General features: G+C 44.1%; 1 protein-coding gene and 1 non-coding gene across 2 annotated transcripts in view; both read right to left on the bottom strand.

The window, feature by feature from the left end:
- The window catches only part of chn2 (chimerin 2), a 388,173-nt gene that overhangs the window by 275,132 nt on the left and 94,934 nt on the right, over positions 1-18,107 (bottom strand). The gene's annotated exons all lie outside the window — the stretch shown is intronic.
- On the bottom strand, positions 13,175-13,293 carry LOC119966688. The gene has a single exon (XR_005460811.1). It is a non-coding gene; the product is annotated as a small nucleolar RNA SNORA26 (small nucleolar RNA).

Here is an 18,107-nt window from a genome sequence, read left to right as displayed (position 1 = left end):
TTTGTGGAATAATCTGACAACTGGTGACTTGCATCGACCCATTTTATTTTAGAAACCTCCTTCCTTTCCAACATCCCATTTGTACGCGCGCAATGAATCCTTGACCTCTTTTCTGCGATATTCTTTGTCGAATGGACATCGCCCCAGAGCAAAGTTATCTACATGGTTACCTATTAAGGGCGCGATTTTACTAAAAGGGAACAAAGTCCCATAGCGAGCACATCTAGCCACATGTTTGCCGGCACTCGCAGTGCCGAGAATCATATGGCTACAAAACGTCACTCACCTGAGATAAGGAGCTTCAGTGGAGAAGGCGCGGCCGAGGCCACACACAGCCCCGCCTTGTGCACGGAGGAGCTCCACTTGCCAGAACTCCTCAGTGATGTGAGACTCCGAGGCCACCGACAATGTCGCTCCCCCGCCCCCTCCGCCCCCCCAGCCACAATGAACCATGGGAGGGTCCCTGCCCATCCCCATCCCCACAGCCCTCCCAACACCGCACAAGGCACCCACAGCCCGATTGCCAGTGCACAGAAAATGCCAGTGTGGCACCTTGGCAGTGCCAGGCTGACAGCCAGGTGGCTTCCGGCTTTTATCAGCTTTTAGCGCGGCCATAAAATCGTGCTCAGCGATTTCTATAGGCACATTTTTCCTCAGTTTCCCCTTGGTTCCATTGGAATACCAGATAAATACATAGCCATATCCGTCGCTTCTACAAGTGCACGTGTCTCTACAGCCAAGGTGCTTTAACTATTAACTAGGGGCTGGTTTAGCTCACAAGGCTAAATCGCTGGCTTTTAAAGCAGACCAAGGCAGGCCAGCAGCACGGTTCGATTCCCGTACCAGCCTCCCTGGACAGGCGCCGGAATGTGGCGACTAGGGGCTTTTCACAGTAACTTCATTGAAGCCTACTCGTGACAATAAGCGATTTTCATTTCATTTCACTATTCTCTATTTTCTTTGACTCCCATGCTAACAGACAGCATTTATCGTTTCATCTCACCAAAAATATAAAGAATCGTGCTTTACTTGAACAACCCTCGGGACGGTTAGCGCGTGAGCTGTCCCCAAAAATAACTAACTTCATCCCTTCTAAGTCACACAGATCTGAAAATCCAGGTGCACTGTTTTCTAAACTTAATTTCTTCAATACTGTATTTTCTTTTAGTATTTCCCCAACAGTATCATATTTCAGCAAGGTGCTCAATTCTGATGCATCATAGCATGCATCCCCTCTGGTGCTTGTACATAACCTGCAAGTTTGCCCTATTTAGCTTCTTACTTGATCTGTTTCTTCCTTGGTTGCAGAGTCTTCCTTGTGAGAGATTCTGGCCCGATTTATCGGGATCTTATTAACATTCTGCAGGTAGGACTGTTAAGTTACGGTTATTCCCAATTTAGTTCAATCGTATATACTTAAAAGCTCTTGAAGCCCAACTTTAAATTTTGAATTCCTTTATAATCTTATCTATCACAAATTTCTGAAATGTTGCAGATCCTCCCACTCCCCCACCAGGAAACCATCTGCATGGCATTAAGAAAATGCCTGCTAGTTTATCTTCATAGTTCCAATCAAACATTGCTGGATCTACTTTTACCCGATGGCAACCAGCTTTTAGTAGGAGAGACCTAACTAAAAAATATCAGACCCTGGATGCATTATTTAGCTCATAAACACAATTGTTCAGAATGCATAATTCCCCCTCTATATCTCCAGCTTCTTTTAGCAGCTTTAAGAATACTTCTCCTTGAAATTGTTTCCCTTGAAAAAATGCTGTTTTGACATCAACAGATTTACATTTCCTAAAAAGCGTTTGGAATATCCTCAAACCTACTATTCTTGCTGTTGGACAGCCTACTCTTTCCTGGTCACCCAATTGTTCCCCAAATCCCTAAGCTACAAGTCTGGCTTTGCTTTATATGTTCCATCGGGAAGTACTTTCTCTGTGTGTATATATATATATATATATATAAATATCTATGGGACAACACTGGCTGTCCTTTGTCTGGCACCTCCATGCATATGCCAAACTCTCTACAATTGTCAAGTTCTTTTTGTTTTGCCTCCATTACCAATGTACCATCTAACTTGTTAGCAACCATTAGAGCTTTTCTATCATATGGGCTCCTTCTTTGTCTGTCACTCGTCACCAGTTCTTTGGTCCTTGCTCTTGTCAAACTATGCCCCCTACTAGATCTCCTGTCCCAATCTAGACTAGAATACCCAGCCTGTCCTTCCTTTGACAAGTTTCCATTTCACAAGTTCTTCATCTTTTCCTTGGGCTGTGATTACCGTTAGGCCCACTGTCTGCACGTACATTTCATTTCTTGGCTTTCCACATCTTCATTTCCTTCGGTCAGTCCATGGATCTGGTATTCTATCCCTTGCCTAATGCATTAAGTCAAATGTTATATTTCCCTGCGGCCTTTCGTGCCCTTCCAACTATGGTGGTTTCCTCGACTCACTAACCTCTTCTGGAATAAATGCCACACTAGTTCCAACTTTGGGTTATTGATCTTTGTGATAAATGGTCTATCCTGATCTTCACTATCACTTGATCTACTTTCAGTTAGCCAGATATCTGCCACAATCTGTTGTTTGTACAGGTCCAGTATATACATGTGCAAAGTGCATGGTGCAGCTTCAGTTTTGAACTTCTGTAAAGGTTCCATTAATGTATAATCAGTGCCACTAAGCCATATGGAATGCATTCGTAGTTTGATCACCCTGTTGCAAGATTATTGTTTTGCCATCAATAACTATAGCTGGTCCTGGACTTTTCCATTCTTTCTGTCTTCTCTTTAATAACATGCCATGTCTGCAGGCTTAAAATTCATTTCTGGCAACCTGATTCAGTACCTGAAAGCTCTCCTGATTTCTTCCTGAAACCTCTTGGGTTAATACATGCACTCCTCCCTACATGCATAGCAATCAAATGTTCTGCAAAAATGGAACCAATAGTAGTTACTTCTAGTGATAGGGGATACTCCCACATCATTGAAGTTATCTTCAGAGTCCTACCATAAACTAATTGATAAGGGCTGTCGCCCCCAACCATCAGTTTTTGAATGTGCTGTCCACGCTACAGCAGTGGCCAATTTACAATTCGGTTAGTCAGCTGGGCATTTTGGTCGACCACAGCATGATTTCACTCACGTATCTCATTGCTAATATGGACTTTATGCTGCTGTATGCATTGCCACAATATTCAAATTTTCACACACACCCCTGAATTCATCAATGGCAAATTCTCCTCCATTGCCCGTTAATAATTTAGCTGGTGCTTCCTGTTCTTATCAATCTATTCATTACCTTAATTACCTTATCAATAATTACTTTTTTGTCTTTACAATAAATTACTGTTGTCAGACTAAATCTAGTCGTTACATCGACAAAATGTAAAAAGAAAACTTTGGGTGGAATCCCCCCCCCCCCAACGCCGGGCGCCGCCGCTCCTAGCCCCCCGGGGGTGGGAGAATAGGGGGCTGGGAGCGGCCTCCGACGCCAGAGTGAAACACTCCGGTTTTCACTCGGGTGTCGGGACTTAGTCTCCCGATGGGAGAATTGCGCCCATGATTTTTCTTTATCCCATACTTTGAGGTCCATCACTAGGGGTTCATTAAAGTTTCTCACCCATATACTCCCCTAATCTGCGGGGGTCTCACCCCACAACCCAAAGAGTAGGTGGACTGGCCATTCTAAATTGCCCCTTAATTGGAAAAAAATTAATTATGAACTATAAAAAAATTTTTTTAATGTTCTTAAATGTCCCACACCAATGGGAGACTTACTACTAGTCGCAATAAGGTTCTCCTGTACTTTTTATAAATATCATATTTTTCACTAATATCCTCAACGGGTCTAGTGAATTCCTCATCCAGTACCTCATATCCTTTTACAAAATCTCCAAACTACGGCCAGAGCAATGTGCAAATTGTTGATGTAGCTTTGTAATAATTTGCTTCTTTGTTATTAAATCCCTAAACCCCAGCAGCCAATAATACCTGTAACATTTTGTCTAGATGTCCCAACTGTGTAATTACAAGTCTACAGATCCCAAAAGACAATTGTTCTATTGTGCACCATGTCCAGCTTCATGTGAACCTTTTTCATTGAAGGCTCACTTAACAGCAAAGATATTTCTCTCAATACCACATTAGTACTGGTAAAGTGAATTACCCTTGCTATTTTACATAAATCCATGTGTTACCATCACTGAACCTGAAACAAGTAGAACTGTCATAGTCTTTGACTTTACTTCGATGTTCCTTACTTAAAGAATCCATGAAACATTTTAGCCAGTCCACTCCACAAACCGTGGATGTACACCCACTACCTAGAAGTGCACAACTAAACAAATCTGTTACCGTTCTGAAGCTTCTTGTGGCGAATAAGATTCCTTCTCATTGGTCAGTGTTGTCCTCCTTAACGTCTGTACCTTTCATGTCATGTGATGTCTCAAAAACTGTTTTACTTCAGTTTTGGGCAATTCAACACTATGATACTTAAGAGTCGCATTGTTGACCAACCCTCCATTGTTGCTGGGGCTCATCCTCTTCCCATTAGTGTCCAACTCTCGCCACCTGTTATAGCTCCCAAAAGGGTCTCTAGTCCTTCTACTTTTTGTTTTCAGTTGTTCTTTTGAACAGACGTTTGGTATGTTTGAAAGGTCTTGAAATGCGGCGAGCACGGTATCCTCCATCTTTGGTGTCACTGCTAAAGAGCACATTTGTGCCATTAAAACAGCTGGAAATGAATGCTTTCCCAGAATTTTTTTAATAGTTGGCATTGAATATGGGCAAGAGCAATATTGGATGAACTTTTCAGTCTTTCATTTTCATTTTTAGAACGAAAGTGATTCTAGGGCCCCACAACTGAAAGATTACCAGCCTCTTCAACAAAGCTGAGTATTTCCGCAAGAAGGGAACAAGACTACATCTCTGGATTTGCTATAATCTAACTCACTTGTTGGAGGATAGGAAATTAATACACCCGTAAAGATAGTTCCTTTCATATATTGGCTCTTTACCTTAACTCATCACTGATGGCAGAGTTTTCATACATCTGACATATGAACTAAATGAATACAGTTGTCGACAATCTCTCCATCGGAGTTACATATTGTATAGTTATGTTATCAAAGTTAAGAATATGTTTTCATTAGTGATGTCTCTTTCTCAAATGCTTGCTCACTGTATGCTTCTGACAGTATTTACAAGACAACATCTCTGCTAACTTGCTTTCAAAGTTAACCAAGCAATTGAATGGAGAAAACACACTTGTTCATGTTCTCCAGAATTGGTTTCCCAAGAAATATTTTCTCATTGAAAGACTATTCAGACAAACTGTATTCTCAAACACTGTCAAGGCCTAGTCTTATTCTAAATACAGGCTATGACAGTATGCTGCAGCCTGCAACTAATACGGAGAATGAGTTTGAGAATTTGCATGTAGTCACCGCGGCAGAGAGCACATTGAAAAATATTGTCGGAGCCATTCTCAACTCAAACAGTATTTTTTAAGAAGCACAATTTTCTTGCATATTTATAACAATAGTAGTTTTGTCTGTCCACATTTTCTGATTGGTTGGTGGTTTGATTTGGTGAGCAAAGCCTGGTGCATATTCAGCTGCTGGGCTAATACCCAATGAGGAAAGGTGAAGGAGTGAACCTCAGGAAGCATTTATAATATGAAGTGAAATAGGTACTTTACAAGACAACATCTACTTTACGTTAGTTATGGAAAGGGATAAGTATACCCCGCAGAGCAAGAGTTATAGCTGGGGGAAGGGCAATTATGATGCCATTAGACATGACTTAGGATGTGTTGGTTGGAGAAGTAGGCTGCAAGGGTTGGGCACACTGGATATGTGGAGCTTGTTCAAGGAACAGCTATTGCATGTTCTTGATAAGTACGTACCAGTCAGGCAGGGAGGAAGGGGTCGAGCGAGGGAACCGTGGTTTACCAAAGAAGTGGAATCTCTTGTTAAGAGGAAGAAGGAGGCCTATGTGAAGATGAGGCGTGAAGTTTCAGTTGGGGCGCTTGATAGTTACAAGGAAGCGAGGAAGGATCTAAAGAGAGAGCTGAGACGAGCAAGGAGGGGACATGAGAAGTCTTTGGCAGGTAGGATCAAGGAAAACCCAAAAGCTTTCTATAGGTATGTCAGGAATAAAAGAATGACTAGGGTAAGAGTAGGGCCAGTCAAGGACAGTGGTGGGAAGTTGTGTGTGGAGGCTGAGGAGATAAGCGAGATACTAAATGAATACTTTTCGTCAGTATTCACTCAAGAAAAAGATAATATTGTGGAGGAGAATGCTGAGACCCAGGCTATTAGAATAGATGGCATTGAGGTGCGTAGGGAAGAAGTGTTGGCAATTCTGGACAAGGTGAAAATAGATAAGTCCCCGGGGCCGGATGGGATTTATCCTAGGATTCTCTGGGAAGCCAGGGAAGAGATTGCTGAGCCTTTGGCTTTGATTTTTAGGTCATCATTGGCTACAGGGATAGTGCCAGAGGACTGGAGGATAGCAAATGTGGTCCCTTTGTTCAAGAAGGGGAGTAGAGATAACCCCGGTAACTATAGGCCGGTGAGCCTAACGTCTGTGGTGGGTAAAGTCTTGGAGAGGATTATAAAAGATACAATTTATAATCATCTAGATAGGAATAATATGATTAGGGATAGTCAGCATGGTTTTGTGAAGGGTAGGTCATGCCTCACAAACCTTATCGAGTTCTTTGAGAAGGTGACTGAACAGGTAGACGAGGGTAGAGCAGTTGATGTGGTGTATATGGATTTCAGTAAAGCGTTTGATAAGGTTCCCCACGGTCGGCTATTGCAGAAAATACGGAGGCTGGGGATTGAGGGTGATTTAGAGATGTGGATCAGAAATTGGCTAGTTGAAAGAAGACAGAGAGTGGTAGTTGATGGGAAATGTTCAGAATGGAGTTCAGTTACGAGTGGCGTACCACAAGGATCTGTTCTGGGGCCGTTGCTGTTTGTCATTTTTATAAATGACCTAGAGGAGGGCGCAGAAGGATGGGTGAGTAAATTTGCAGACGACACTAAAGTCGGTGGAGTTGTAGACAGTGCGGAAGGATGTTGCAGGTTACAGAGGGACATAGATAAGCTGCAGAGCTGGGCTGAGAGGTGGCAAATGGAGTTTAATGTGGAGAAGTGTGAGGTGATTCACTTTGGAAAGAATAACAGGAATGCGGAATATTTGGCTAATGGTAAAATTCTTGGTAGTGTGGATGAGCAGAGGGATCTCGGTGTCCATGTACATAGATCCCTGAAAGTTGCCACCCAGGTTGATAGGGTTGTGAAGAAGGCCTATGGTGTGTTGGCCTTTATTGGTAGAGGGATTGAGTTCCGGAACCATGAGGTCATGATGCAGCTGTACCAAACTCTGGTACGGCCGCATTTGGAGTATTGCGTACAGTTCTGGTCGCCTCATTATAGGAAGGACGTGGAAGCTTTGGAACGGGTGCAGAGGAGATTTACCAGGATGTTGCCTGGTATGGAGGGAAAATCTTATGAGGAAAGGCTAATGGACTTGAGGTTGTTTTCGTTAGAGAGAAGAAGGTTAAGAGGTGACTTAATAGAGGCATACAAAATGATCAGAGGGTTAGATAGGGTGGACAGCGAGAGCCTTCTCCCGCGGATGGAGGTGGCTAGCACGAGGGGACATAGCCTTAAATTGAGGGGTAATAGATATAGGACAGAGGTCAGAGGTGGGTTTTTTACGCAAAGAGTGGTGAGGCCGTGGAATGCCCTACCTGCAACAGTAGTGAACTCGCCAACATTGAGGGCATTTAAAAATTTATTGGATAAGCATATGGATGATAAGGGCATAGTGTAGGTTAGATGGCCTTTAGTTTTTTTTTCCATGTCGGTGCAACATCGAGGGCCGAAGGGCCTGTACTGCGCTGTATCGTTCTATGTTCTATGTTCTATGTAAGCGAAACCCAAAGCGAGTCTCAATTTTATTTGATAGAAGGAGAGCTTGCAACTTTGGCCTCATTTACTAGGCACTGATCCAGCTCTTGCCACTCCCCGAACCTGTTATTGTTGCCCAGTGCTCCGGTTACTGGCCCCCAAAACTCCCCAGTCTTGCTTACTAGTCTGAGCACTTGGTCCCTCGATGGTATCAGTTACTAGTTTCTGACAATCATCTGGTTTGGGATGGGAGTTGACATGTGAGGAAAAGAGCAGCATGGAGGGATGGCGTGAGATGGGGAGGGGGAGACAATTTCAGAAGTGGAGTGGGAAATCACCGCATGGCATGAAAGGGAGAAAATAGCATAGAGGGCAAAGATGGCGTGGGTGTAAAGTTAGAAGGTACGCGAGGATGAGGCAGACGGCACGCGAGGGGGAAGCAGACGGCACGGAAGGGGTATGCAGCTTGGCAGTGTCAGTCAGTACTGAGGCAGCAGCATGGAAGGAGGCTGGGGCAGTGTGTAATATATGGATGTGGATGGGATGGCTTGAGAGGAGAAAGGGCTGGAAATTATATGAGAGGAATGAATAGAATGGGATGGGTATGGCTTACAAGGAATGAAATGGGAAGGATGGAATAAAGTGGGATGTGGTTTTAAGTACGTACTGTTGCAATACAGATCATATTTGCACCACAAATGTTTTGTGAGTCACTGCCAGTTTAGAAAGTAGCTGTGAAATAATGAAATTATTGAGACATGGTGAGAGTGGGTGGAAAAGTCAAGTTGAGGCTTAACTTTATACATGATTATATTGAATGACAGAGCAAGCTTAAGCAGCTGTATGGTCTATTCCTTATTTCTATCTTCTATAATGCAACTAATCTATTTAACAGTTGGAGTGGAATATTAAGAACCACCTAGATGGTGCTCAAAAGGATCTCAAAAAAATATTTTAAACAATTTGGCTGGTTCAGTCTATGCAGGAATTGATAATTGTGCTGACTCTCTAGGCAGGATTCTTCGGAAACCGGCAGGGTAGGCAACTCCGGCGTGAAGGAGTGGCGTGAACCACTCCGGCATCGAGCCGCCCCGAAGGTGGGGAATCCTCCCCACCTTCAGGGGCTAGGCCGGCACCGGAGTGGTTTGTGCCACGCCAGCCGGCATCGAAGGGGCTTGGCGCCCCGCCAACCGGTGCCGAAGGGCCTCCGCCGGCCGACGCGAGCTGCCGCATGCACGGGAGCGGCAGCATGTGCTGGCGTCATCCCAGCGCATGCGCAGGGGCGGGAGGGGTTCATCTCCGCACCGGCCATCGCAGACCGTTACATCGGCCCCAGCAGAGTGCCCCCACGACACAGGGCCGCCCGCGGATCGGTGGGCTCCAATCGTGGGCCAGGCCACCATGGGGCACCTCCCGGGGTCAGATCCCCGCGCGCACCACCACCACCCCCCCTTCCCCCAAGGCCATCCGCGGAGCCAGGTCCCGTCTGTATGTACCTGTCGTAACATACGCTGGCGGGACTGGCTGAAAACAGGCGGCCACTCACATTTTGGGCTGGAACATCGGGGGGGGGGGGGGGGGGTGCTGCCGACGGCCCCTGACCGGCGTGGCATGATTTCCACCCCCGCCAAATCTCCGGCCCCCTATTAAATGACATAGGTGACTATGTGGGGGGTAGGATCAGTAGATTTGTGGATGACACAGATTGCCCAGTGGTTTACAGGGAGTCGAGTGTCTTGGGTTACTGGAAGATATCAGTGGGACGGTCAAATGGGCAGATAAATGGCATATAGAATTCAACCTAGAAAGGTGTGAGGTAATACACTTGGAAGGAGTGATTTGACAAGGAAATATTCAGTGAACGGCATGATATTGGCAAGTTCCGAGGAACAAAGGGACCTTGGCGTGATTGTCCATAGATCTCTGAAGGCGGGAGAGCAGGTTAATAGGGTGCGAAAAAAAGCATACAGGACACTTGCTTTTATCAATTGAGATATCCATTATTAAAGCAGGGAGGTCATATTGCCGTTATATAGAAGCTTTGTGGGGCCACAGCTGGAATACTGTGTGAAATTCTGGTCGCTGCATTATAGGAAAGATGTGATTAAACTGGAGGGGGTACAGAGGGGATTCACCAGCATGTTGCCTGGGATGGAACATTTAGGTTAAGAAGAGAGGTTGGATAGGCTTGGGTTGTTTTGATGAAGCAGAGAAGATTGAGTGATGACTGATTGAGGTGTATAAGATGACGAGGGGCATGGACAGGGTAGATAGGGATTTGTTTCCCTTAGTTGAAGGCTCAGTTATGAGGAGACACAATTTGAAGTAAGTGGCAGGATATTTAGGGAGGATTTGCAGAAAAATGTTTTACCCAGAGGATGCGGACAATCTGGAATGCATTGCCTAGATTGTGGTAGAGGCGGATTGCCTCACATCCTTTAAAAAGTATCTGATGAGCAGTGGCACATCATAACATTCAAGGCTATGGGACAAGTGCTGGCAAATGGAATTAGTTAGGTAGGTCAGGTATCTTTCATGTGTCGGTGCAGACTCGATAGGCCGAAGGGCCTCTTCTGCAGTGTATTCTCTGCGATGCTGGTCGTGAGATTCTGTGAATGTTGAAGCTGCCGTCTTCCGGTTGTGACACTGAACCATCTGCCTGCGCAGGTGATCTGATAAATGCCATGGCACTATTTTGAAGAGGAGGTGGGAACTATACCTGGTGACCTGGCCAATATTTATCCTTCAATCAACAACACAGAAACAGATTATCTACTCATTATCACATTGCTGATTGTGAGAGTTTGCTGTGCATATATTGGTTACCAAATTTCCTACATTACAAAAATACGTCAGAAGTATTTCACTGGCTGAAACACACACAAGCCATCTGGTAGCCATGAAAAGCACTACATAAATGTATGTTTTTCTTTCTCTTCGTGTTTATACTGTAAACTTTGAGCCACAGAAGTTGTTTTGAAGTATCAAGCAAATTTTGGTCGGTGTATTTTTTTTTTAATAGTTTGAATTTGAAAACACCCCTTTTAGAGTTCACTGCTTTATGCAGTGTATGACTTGGTTCTTGATTACACAATTGGCTTAATCAGTTTACAGGTTGCATTCACCACCACTGGGGTGTTGTCCTTCAAATTATCAAACTAGTTGTGCATTGAGTGCGAAATCCACACCTTACCAATTCTTTCCACAAGCAGAGCAACTGAAAACTTACTCCGTGGGACTTTCCTCTCACGTCACATAAATACCAACCACAGCCTCTTAAGTATACACAAGCAAGTGAAACCTACACCAAAAGAATCCCTCCAGGCACAAAAAAGAATGCGAGATATTTAAAGGCACTATATAAGACAAATTACAAAACAGAAAGTAACAAAGGGACAAAATGTAATTGTTTTCTAAAATAAGAATACCATTGTGCATCAAAGAAAATACCTTGCAGGCAGGAGGCCGATACAGAAGTAAACTAGAATTGAGAAACTTTTGGCATGCACTCCTACACTGCAAAGCAATGACAAAACTCATAATAGACTGAGGCATGAACGCACTTATTCACTATTTGACAAAATCATTGTTATATGATTATTCCAGAATGGAATACAAATAAATCCACCAATTTATGATCTTTTACATTTTCCTACAGCCGAGAAAATATTGTTGTTTTACACTTATTCTACACGATGGCCTGGAGCATTAAAGAAGAAGAAGAACAAAAGGACAGGCAAAGTCGGTAAAAACCTGGCAATATATTTAATAAACAATTGGGTTAGAGAAGGGCAACTAAAATACTGCACCCGAATTTGCAACATACTTTTTATTAAAAAAGAGAAAATTGAAAAACAGAGCCCACTGTGATTTACCAGTCTCCTGTGCAAAGTACAATTACAATTTTATAGAAACAGCACCACAGAGTACATTAAAATGGGGAAATAGCTATCTGTCCATAGACAAAAATGCTCAGAAAGTACGGAGTCAAATGATATGGTGGGTTGTAAATCCAAAAGCATTCCTTAATAAGATCAAGGACAATTGCAGTATGCAATGTATTAGGCAATCTGATAAAGAAGAGTTGAGATGCCTTGAGGAGCATATTCTTGATTCGTAACTGGAGTATAACAGCCATTTAATTGGTGTTAATTTTAAATCTGATAAATACTGCACAACTGGCTTATTCCATGTAAAATCAACGGGGAACAGTGGGGCAGGTGGAATAGGCACTATTAAAAATAAAGTCACTTTCCCCCTTAAATATGCCGGGCAAGTTCCCTTGTTCTCTAATCTCATTGTACTGGGGAATAAATGGATGTTTCTCTGGTTGGCAATCAGTAGCTCATAGTGTCCCTCAGGGATCAGTGTTGGGCCCACAATTGTTCACAATTTACCAAGATAATTTGGAGTTGGGGTCCAAGTACAATGTGTCCAAGTTTGCAGACAACACGAAGATGAGTGGTAAAGCAAAAAGTGCAGAGTATACTGGAAGCCTGCAGAGGGATTTGGATAGGTTAGGTGAATGGGCTAGGAGATGGAATACAATGTTGATAAATGTGAGGTTATCCATTTTGGTAGGAATAACAGAAAAAGGGATTATTATTTAAGTGATAAAATATCAAAACATGCTGCTGTGCAGAGGGACCTGGGTGTCCTAGTGCATGAGTCGCAAAAAGTTGGTTTCCAAGTGCAACAGGTGATTAAGGCGGCAAATGGAATTTTGACCTTCATTGCTAGAGGGATTACACAGCCAATCAACCTGTAAAATCTTTCCCCAACTCATCAACTGCAGACGGCAAGAGCAAGAGACACCCCTGCTCAGCCACGCTTGGCGTGGTGTGGAGTGGCACCCCCTCAAGTGATAAGCCTCTGGTGACAGCCTAGCAACGTGTTCCGGGGGGGGGGGGGGGGGGGGGGGGAAGAGAAGAGAACAACTTGCTCTGGCAAAATTCTATTGCATTTACGTTTGGCTGTGCCCTGCATAGTATTTTAGAATACAGCTCATTTCACGCATTTGCAGCTATGAAAGTACCTTCTTCAGAAGCAGTGCTGGCCTGTAATAATACTATGGACACCATAATACGAAACTGATGTCAAACCAATAGAGGAGACCAGGTACTTTGCAAAGTCTGATGGCAAGCACCCGAAACACAATCAGTTTGTTGCAGTGAACTTTGCACATAGTTTGAACAGTGATTCTTCTTTTCAAGACAATTACATTTGATTCAGAATATAGTTGTATCTCACAACAGGATCCAAAGCACTGACAGTCCAGTTGCATTGGGTTCGGGCAAGAAAATAATCTACCCTTCCGTGTTGATCACTTAAGACACTGCCTGTCTTAGATGGGCAATGATGGAGAGGAAATGGTCACCATTACTAATACTAACTTTTTAATTCCATATTTATTAACTCAATTTAAAGTTCCACCAGCTGCCATGGTTCCCATGCGCATTAGCCCGGGTCTCTGGGTTAGTAGTCCGGTGGCATTACCACTACATCACTGCCTCTCTCCTTAATTTTTTTAATTCTGTCCAATCTTCTGACCCAACACAAATTTTGTCGAACTGCATGCTTTTTATAATTTGATATTATCTTTAACTGCCTTAGTTAGCCATGGATGGTGCATTCGTCTTCTAGAATCTTTCTCAAGACTTGCGCCGGAATGTGTCTTTGCTGTGACTAATTAGCACAAAAAGGCAGTCAGGCATTTATGTAGTGCTTTTCATATCCTCAGGACAACCCAAAGCATATTGCAGTGGGTGCAGTACTTATGAAATGTAGGCAGTGTTGTAACATTTCTATTGTTTTAGTTCAGACAGCTACGAAAGCAAAATACTGCAGATGCTGAAAACCTCAAAGAAAAACAGAACACACTGGAAGCACTCAACAGATGAGTATTTTAGGTTGAAAAACTATTGTCAGACCTGTAAACAATTTGGGTGCAACGGTTTTAAATTAATAGAGACAGGAAAAGTGGGGATGGTGGGGGGGGGGGGGGGGGGGGGGGGGGGGAGACAAGAGGTAAGGTTGCTTGGCAGGAGAGAACTTAATTATTGTTGAAGAGAGACAGGATAAATACAAGAATGCCAGATTTCAAACGACAGGATAAATACAAGAATGCCAGATTTCAAACATTCACAATAGCTTATACTACAGGAGAAAAGGGTGCTGTTTGGTTGGCAAGTCTCCATTTTCACTTATGAGAAAAAATATTTGCAGGGCTATGGGAAAGAGGAGAGTGAGTCGAGTTGCTTTTTCAAATGTGCAAAAAGCATGATGGGCAGAATTGCTTCCTTCAGCTCTGTAAGGTATAAGCCGGCACAGGGGAGTACCTGCAGGATACTCAAAAACAGTTTAATCCAATGACACCCTCACCTGAACATATGCACATGTACCATAGAGGTCATGGTGATGAAAGGTGGAATGTTTTGGAAGATCACATCAGTAGTTGAACCTGCCCCACCTATCTGGCTAGCACAGCACAGGCCAGGGAACAAACTGGCCATCATTGCAGTCCCAAGTAATCAGCTGCTTTCAGCTTTAACCAATTAAATCAGGGTATTAGTATATAGATTTTGTAGTTGCAGTGATAGTAGTCACTCCTTCTACCTCTCAAATCATACAGTTATTTCCACCTCCGTGCAGGGAGAGGTCGGAACGCCATTTTTAAATGCCACCCCAATCTCTCGACCCCAGACGGGAGCCCCAAACCCCCCCCAAAGTCTCAATTCTCCTATAAGGTGGCACTGCCAAGGTGACAGGCTGGTACTATCAGGCTGGCACCATCAGTGCCAGGGTGCCACCCTGACCAGTGGACAAGCATCTGGGAACTTCCGATCCCTTGGGAGACCCCCCACGAGTGCTGTTCCATCTGGTCACCGTTCAGGGAGACCAGTACTGAACAGCACTCACCTGAGGTCTCCAAAGTGAAGGGGACAGATCCCAATGCCTTGGTTACCTCAGGGAACTGAATATTAGAGTGATATTAGTTGTCTTGCTCGAATAGGTAGATTTGCCAAAAAGTGATCCTGCCCACAATGGGTGGGCTTCACCGCGACATCTTGAGAGATTGCGTTAAATCTCGTGAGGCGTGGCTGTCGGGTAAATCCCGGGAGCTTTGAAAAGCAGATATAATCATTTACATAATTGTTACGCCTATCTTAAGTTCCTTTCAGAAATCTGTGTCAGAAGCAAAGACTGTGATCTTACTTTGGGATGCTACAAGTAATAAGAGACCTACGTACAGACAGCTGGCAGTTCTGGCACCTGACCCAAGAGCACCTGTCTAATATATAACCAATTTTAAAGGTTGATCCAGCTATAGAGCCTTTCCTCTTATCTGTCCCTTGATTCTTAGAGCATGGCGGCACGGTAGCACAGTGGTTAGCGACTTGCTTCATAGCATCAGGGACCTGGGTTCGATTCCCGGCTTGGGTCACGGTCTGCACATTCTCCCCGTGTCTGCGTGGTTTTCCTCCGGGTGCTCCGGTTTCCTCCCACAATCCAAAGATGTGCAGGTTAGGTGGATTGGACATTCTGAATTCTCCCTCTGTGTACCCGAACAGGCGCCATAATGTGGCGACTAGGATAATTTCACAGTAACTTCTTTGTAGTGTACTGTAAGGCTACTTCTGACACTAATAAAGATAATTATTATTGCTCCGAATCAAATGCAGTGATTAGGCTAAAACTCCAGAGAGGCGGACAGCTTATGAAAAACTTTCCTTCTGTACTAAATACAATATTCATATACTTTCCAATGTTGGTACTTTCCAAGGGGGACACTCCAAGCCAAGCAATGTTGATACTTTGCAAGGGAGTCATCCATTTTCACCCATATGTGAAAGATGGGCTCCATTCCTCCATAAGGCCAATAATCATCTTACAATTTTTAAAGATTTGCTCCTTTGTGACAACATTAAGCGATGTAATTGCTTCAAATAAATACTGTAAAAAAAATATCCTACGTCATTGAAATAAAACAAATTCAGCTAAAATGTAATGATCACCAGAAGTAGTCGCGCAAAGAAGTTTCCTGCTTCACAATCACACAAGTTTTGGATAAGAAACTGCAAAATACCTATGGATCCATCAGAACAACAACAACAACCACCTGTATTTATAGAGCATCTTTTATGTGATAAAACATCCCAAAGCACCTCGTAGATATTTTAAAAGATAAGATTTGATGCCAAGTCACAGACCGCAATATCAGGGCAAATGGCCAAACGTTTGATCAAAAAGGTAGGTTTTAAGGACAGAAAACTAGAGTGGGGAATGATATAGGGACGGAGTTCCAGATCTTAGGGTCTAGGAAGCTGATGGTGGAACAATTAAAAGTAGTAATGCTTAAGGAGTCAGAATTGGACAAGTACAGATACCTTGCAGGGTTGAAGGAGGTGACAGACATGGTGAAGAGTGAGGATATGGAGGGATACGGAAAAAGGAAGAGAATTTTCAAATCAAAGAGGACTCACTTCAAGTCTAAAAGCACAGTGGTGATGGGTGATCAGCAATTAGGGCGAGGAAGGAAACACAATTTAATTTTTGATTACATCACGATTTATGGAGGGTAGAATATAGGCGGTCATCCAGGAGTGTTGGAACAGTCAAGTCTAGGAGGTAGCAATGTCATGCATGAGTGTTTGAACAGCAGAGGAGCAGAGGCGGGTTAAAGTCAGGGACTGTTATGGCAGTGAAAACAGGAGATCTCAAGTGATGATATACATATTCATTGTTAAGCATTCATCAGAGTCAAGCATGTGTCATGATATGCAGATATGCACATAATGAGATACAGACATGCAGCTAATGAACACAGAGAACAGGACATACCCAATCAGCAGGCTGAACACTTGGGAGTGGTTTTCTACAATAAAAGGCACGAGGCACTCACACTCCTCCTCTTTCCACTGGGGACATCTGCAGAGTGAGTCAGGGTGTATATATCACATAACACCTCCAACACGTGGCTAAGAGCTAGTCTGGTTCAGTCAGAGTAATCACACTTAGGTTAGCAGAGAGTCGAACTCACAGAGAACTGTGCTAACTTGTGTGACAGGTTCAATAAATCAGATTGAACTAACTTCAAGGTCTGGAGTTTCTTTCAGCTAAAGCTGCATCCAGTTGCAGCCCGTGTTATCTCAGTGTGCCTAACACGACAGTATGGACACCAAGTCTGGTTCACCCTCCGTCTGTTTCTAGGGAGAGTGATGGAGTCAGTAGCTGGGAAAGAAGTTTGTAACACGGACCAAAGATAATTGTTACAATCCCAGTTGATGTTATAACCAAACAGGAATATCCCAGAATGCAACCCTGGCTCAAAAGATCCTAACTTTTACTTTTATTTTTAAAAGCATGGAGGCACAGAGTCACAGGACCGCTAATTAGTTTCAACAGGAGAAGAAACATTAAACATGAAAAAATTGGATGATAGGATACAACTCTCCTTCCACCCCTCCCCCCCCCCCCCCCCCCCCCCCCCCCCCCCCCCCCCCCCCACAAACCCCCCCACCTTAGCTTAACAATTACCCACAGGTTTTAAGATGAACACGGATTACAAATTCTCCCAAAAGATTTCTAAATTCATTTGTAGTGGGTTTTTGAGGGAGTTTCCAGCCGGCTCTGCCAGTGAGTTCCCCACCGCTATTCAATGACACTTAGTCACTTTCTTAGGCCCTGGGGAGTTTCTCACCGGTTTAGCCCACACTTAGAATTTTATTTAAGCACTGAGGAACTGTACTCCGAGATCGGGCCACAATTTTGAAAGTGTGTCTCGATCTCTAGGTGAGCTTATGGGTCCCTCACACATCCCACTAATAGGCAATGTCACCCCCCACACACATGGGCACAACCTCACACCTTCCAAGTGAGGACACTCCGTTCTGGGGTCCTTGAGGGTCCCCCTCTTTAGGACCCCCAGGCCCCTTACAGCAACCCCTCCCTTCCAGGACACCCACTTGTCTCCTCCCCCAACCTCCCGGAGGCCCCTACTTACCTGCCCTGCACACCCACACCCTTCAAACCCCCTTCCACCCTCCTTTCATGGGCATGGCCCCCCTCGGGCCCTGATCCTTGAAAATGCCACCTTGGCACCTAGGGATCGTTGCACCCAGGTAGTGCTCCAGCCAGCTTGGCAGTGACAGAATGGCAATGCCAAGGTGT

This window comes from Scyliorhinus canicula, chromosome 5 (genome assembly GCF_902713615.1).
Source record: "Scyliorhinus canicula chromosome 5, sScyCan1.1, whole genome shotgun sequence".
Classification (NCBI taxonomy): Eukaryota; Metazoa; Chordata; class Chondrichthyes; order Carcharhiniformes; family Scyliorhinidae; genus Scyliorhinus; species Scyliorhinus canicula.
The sequence above is the reverse complement of the archived record's forward strand: the minus strand, read 5'-3'. Positions and strand labels throughout refer to the sequence as shown.